General features: G+C 43.0%; 1 pseudogene; it reads left to right on the forward strand.

Moving 5' to 3' along the window:
• Window positions 1-2573: 2573 nt before the first annotated feature.
• LOC133093149 (mortality factor 4-like protein 1) lies at window positions 2574-3417 on the forward strand (annotated as a pseudogene).
• The last annotated feature ends 2270 nt before the right edge of the window (window positions 3418-5687 follow it).

The raw sequence follows: 5687 nt of genomic DNA on the forward strand, positions 1-5687 counted from the left end.
CGAGCGCCGGCCCCCAGCGGAGAGCTCGGGCCCGGGCGGGGCGGGGACACCAGGTCTTGTAATTTACCCAGATTTATTGAAACAGCGCCTTCCGCCGCCACCCCTCCTCCATGTAAGCTCCACTGGGGAAGAGAGAAAGGATTTTGGCTGTTGTGTTTACAGCAGTATCCTCAGGGGCTGGAACAGTGCCTGTCACTTAGAACAATGCCTAGCACATTTAATCCACTCAATAAAAATGTGTTGAATGATTGAATGAACGAAAGACCGAACGGGCTCTCTCCTGCACCCCCCGCCTTTACTAGTTCCACAAACTGCTCAGATCATAATTCTCCAATCCATAAAACAGGGATAAAAATAACTATCATTGAGTTGTAAAGGCTTGGTATCGTTCCAGGCTCAAGCAGAACTTCGTAATTATGGTAAATATTGGCTCCCTCCCCCTTCTCTGTGGCTCTTTCCTCTGTGCTCCTGGTTGCCCAGTCCTCCACTGATTAACGTCTTTGGGGGTAGGTAGAGAGGAAAGACAGTCCCTCATTATTTTGTTTACCTATCATTTATATCCCATCAATTTCCAAAACAGAACATGAGGTAGCTTTCAGTAAAATGTATGTAAATTTAAAAAAATTTATGGGCTTCCCTGGTGGCGCAGTGGTTGAGAATCTGCCTGCCAATGCAGGGTACATGGGTGCGAGCCCTGGTCTGGGAAGATCCCACATGCCGCGGAGCAACTGGGCCCGTGAGCCACAATTACTGAGCCTGCGCGTCTGGAGCCTGTGCTCCGCAACAAGAGAGGCCGCGATAGTGAGAGGCCGGCGCACCGCGATGAAGACTGGCCCCCGCTTGCCACAACTAGAGAAAGCCCTCGCACAGAAACGAAGACCCAACACAACCATAAATAAATAAATAAATTACTTAAAATAATTTTTTTTTAATTTCTATTTATTTTTTGGCCATGCCCAGGGGCATGCCAGATGCAGGATGCTAGTTCCCCAACCATGGTTGGAACCGTGCCCCCAGAAATGGAAGGGCAGATTCTTAACCACTGGACCGCCAGGGAAGTCCCAAATGTATGTATATTTTAAACATTAAAGCTACTGAAATGTACATGTTAAAATCCTTTTGAAGGAGGAGAAGAAAAAAAAAAACTAACCATCTAGATAATTCTAATTGAGAATTCAGTTTCACTTTCAGTTTTGTGACAAGGGAGGAGTAGGATGTTTCACACTTTTTGTAGATGTTAAAAAAGAACATTTTCATTCATCAAATTAACTAACATTTGCTGTTGCCCCTTTGTACAAAAGGCACAGAGATGATCGTAAGAGGATGTCAGACTGCTTCACATGTTATCCTTAGTCTTCAAGAGGAGCAGAATTCCCACCAGCCCCATAAAACCTGAAGGGAACTCATCATGGGGCCTTGGTCCTCACAAAAGACATTCAACATTGAAGATGTTTTCAGCAGCAGTTTAAGAGAAGATGCAGAAATAGTCTCTGAAAGTGGAGGAAAGCCAATACAAAATTGCATGTACCTTTTTATAAAGACATATGCATATATTACAACTAAAAATATATCAAAATGTTAACTATGACTAATTGAAGATTGGGTGATTATATATGATTTTTTTTTTCTTTTTACTTTCTAAATTTTCTAGGTAAAAATTTTTACTTATACAATCAGGGAAAAGATTTGTTTAAAAACAAATGCTGGACTTCCCTGGTGGCGCAGAGGTTAAGAATCCACCTGCCAATGCAGGGGACACGGGTTCGAGCCCTGGTCCGGGAAGATCCCACATGCCGTGGAGCAACTAAGCCCATGCGCCACAACTACTGAGCCTGTGCGCCACAACTACTGAGCCCGCGTGCCACAACTACTGAAGCCCGCGCGCCTAGAGCCCATGCTCCGCAGCAAGAGAAGCCACCGCAATGAGAAGCCTGCGTACCTCAACCAAGAGTAGCCCCCGCTCTCTGCAACTAGAGAAAGCCCACGTGCAGCAACGAAGACCCAATGCAGCCAAAAATTAAAAAAACAAAACAAAACAAAAAACAAATGCTGTCCACCCCAAGATGTAAAGAGTTTAGAATTTTGTCACTCCACTCTTCACAAGAGAAAAGCTGAACCACTAGAAAAATCAACTCTTCTTAGATGCATTAGTGAATTGAGGTCACAGGGCAAACTGCAGCCCCCAAAACTGGAGAGACGGGCAAATGCAGAGAATCAGTGGACAAGGAGCAGAAGCCTCAGAAAACAGGGAAACAAACCGTGCTTGACTTCCTGCTGGAGGCTGAGCGTGGACTAGCTTGAGAGTTAAAAAATCCTGGGGAAAGATCGGCCCCGGATGTGGAGCTGGCGGTGCCTGAAGGTGTGTCTGACGCGGAGCTGGGCGGGGTAGAGAGTAGGGGGCAGTAGTCGGGGTGGTGGGAGAAGGAGGAGGGGGCGGCCAATCACTTAAAATTGGTGCCCAAGCAGGACCGGAAACCTAAATTCCAGGAGGGTGAGAGAGTGCTGTGCTTCCATGGACCTCTTCTTTATGGAGCAAAGTGTGTAAAGGTGGCCGTAAAGGATAAACAGGTGAAATACTTTATACATTACAGTGGTTGGAATAAAAATTGGGATGAATGGGTTCCAGAAAGCAGAGTACTCAAATACGCGGACGCCAATTTGCAGAAACAACAAGAATTTCAAAAAGCCAGTCAGGAGCAGTATGCAGAGGGGAAGATGAGAGGGGCTGCCCCTGGAAAGAAGACTTCTGGTCTGCAACAGAAAAATGTTGAAGTGAAAACAAAAAAAGAACAAACAGAAAACACCTGGAAATGGAGATGGTGGTGGCACCAGTGAGACACCTCAGCCGCCTCACAAGAAAAGGGCCCGAGTAGATCCGACTGTTGAAAATGAGGAAACATTCGTGAACAGAGTTGAAGTTAAAGATTCCTGAAGAACTAAAACCATGGCTTGTTGATGACTGGGACTTAATTACCCGGCAAAAACAGCTCTTTTATCTTCCTGCCAAGAAGAATGTGGATTCTGTTCTAGAGGATTTTGCAAATTACGAGAAATCTCGAGGAAACACAGATAATAAGGAGTATGCTGTTAATGAAATTGTGGCAGGGCTAAAGGAATACTTCAATGCAATTGGGCACCCAGCTACTCTACAAATTTGAGAGACCACAGTATGCTGAAATCCTCGCAGATCACCCTGATACGCCTATGTCCCCGGTGTACGGAGTGCCACATCTACTGAGATTATTTGTACGTATTGGAGCAATGCTGGCCTATACACCTCTGGATGAGAAGAGCCTTGCTTTATTACTGAATTGTCTTCATGATTTCCTAAAATACCTGGCAAAGAACTCTGCAACTTTGTTTAGCGCCAGCGATTATGAAGTGGCTTCTCCTGAGTACCATCGGAAAGCTGTGTGAGGTGCTTATACTCACTCATGTTTGGATCTCTGTAAACACATATTTGTTTCTTAGTGCTTCTCTTGTACAAATAATGTACTTTGGAAATATTAGTGTATGACAGAAGTGATTTTTTTTTCTGTTTGATTTTAAACAGCAAATAAAAGGGGTTACAGCTCCTTTTTTCTTTTCTTTCTTTTTTTTTTTTCATTTCAAAGTTGCTACCAGTGTATTCAATGATGGACAACAGAGAGACATACTGTAGAGTGTTTTATTGCTTAGTTGACAAAGCTGCTTTTGAATGCTAGTGGTTTTATTCCTTTGACACTACGCACTTTTAGAATATGTGTTAATACTATATGACAAAATGCTCTGATTCCTAGTGCCTAAAGCTCAGTTCAGTGTGTATAACTGAAGACACTCGTCCAGTTGTGCCCCCCCTTTTTTTTATGGTGCTTACAGTAAAGACCCCATCCTTTGCAAGTCATCCATGTTGTTCCTTAGGCATTTTATCTTTGCTCAGATTGTCAGAGAATGGTGGCTTGTTTCATGGTTTTTGTATTCGTGTCTAATGCGCACTTTAACATGATAGATGCAATGCATTGTGTAGCTACCATTTTCTGGAAAAGTCAATCTTTTTAGAAATAGTTTTTCAGATCTTCAATACATTTTTTCTCTAAATTTCAAAAAAACAAAACAAAAAAAACCCCAAAACTCCTGGGGACCTGGTCTTAGTGGGGTCCTCCTACTTTCTTGAGCTTTTTTCACAGGTGCCCCACCAGAAGGAAGAGAAAGCTTCCTTCCTGTTTAGCCAGAGGGAGGTGAAAAGTAACCATCTGAAATACACTGAGAGTGTTCTGTTTAAAAAAAAAAAAAAAGCCTGCTTTCAAGGGGAATTATTTTAGCCAAGTCTACTGTGACCCAGCTCAAAGGCAATTAGACAGCGCAGCCCCCTCAAACCTTCTTGTCATAAGGGGAGGAAAAACAGAGGGACAGAGGCTAAGAAACTCCTCTGAGGGTCTCAGTCCAGAGGTTCAGGCTCATTAAAAAGAAAAAACAAACCCTGAAACTTAATTTTAAGATTATTGAATGTTTCCCCTCCACAAAACCTTCCACCACACCCATAAGACTCCAGTGGATTACAACTCTATTTAAGAGAGAGTTTCTAGGGAAACCCAGAGACAACAGGGAAGACAAAAAATGAAGATACTGGAAGAAATCAAAGCCTCTGACACCTACAGGGGCAGCAAGCATTAAACACAGACTAACTCTTAACCAGATAAACATGACACTTCACAGTAAAGGATTATTTATCTCAGCTCCTGTTATCTGATACATCATGTCCAACTTTCTACAAAAAGTATAAGGAAAAAAAAAAGCAGGAAAAACACAATCTGAAGAGACAGAGTAAGCCTGAGAACAAGACTAAGATGTGACAGAGAATCTGGAATTATCAGACTAGGTGGATACATGACATCATGCATTCATCAAAACCCATAGAACTGTATAACACAAACAGTGAATTCTATTCTACAAACTATTACAGCATTTGGTTAATATTAATGTATCAATATTGGCTCATCAATTGTTACAAAGGTACCACACTAGCCCAAGATGTTAAAGATAGGGGAAACTGTGTGGAGGAGAAGAGGCCTGTGGGAAATCTCTGTACTATATGCTCTATTGTCCCATAAATAAAGTCTACTATATTTTTAAAAATACACATTTGTTCATTCATTCAGAAATATTCATTGAGTACCCGCCCATGCCAAGCACTCTTGTAGGTTTTGGAGTCAGTAGAGTATATGACACAGGCCAAGTTCCTGCTGTCCTCTGGAGCTTATGTTCCAGTGGGTGGGGAGGTGGGGGTGATAGTGGTACAAACTATTAATAAACAATATAACTGCAGAGTGACATGAAGACAAAACAACAGGTGGTGAGCTGGAGGGTGCCTGGCTGGTCTGGGAGGGCCTTTCTCAGCTGAGGACATCTGGGCTGAGATCTGAGCTATGAGAAGTCTGCAGCCAAGAGTTCCTAGAGGGTGGGGCTGCAAAAATAGTTACTAATTACGAAGGGGACCAGAGTAGCTTTACAGTGGCAAATACTGGCAGAGGTCGTCTTAACCAAACAATGCAATCGAACACCATCAACGATGGAACAAAGTAAAATTCCACACCACTCAACAGGGAGCAATATTACATCTGTGACACTTCTGTCAAATGTGCGTAACCAGAGAGAGGGACATTCTCCAAAATCTCTGGCCGCTAGTCTCCTAAAGTCACGGAGGTTAA

Source organism: Eubalaena glacialis, chromosome 6 (genome assembly GCF_028564815.1).
Source record: "Eubalaena glacialis isolate mEubGla1 chromosome 6, mEubGla1.1.hap2.+ XY, whole genome shotgun sequence".
Lineage (NCBI taxonomy): Eukaryota > Metazoa > Chordata > Mammalia > Artiodactyla > Balaenidae > Eubalaena > Eubalaena glacialis.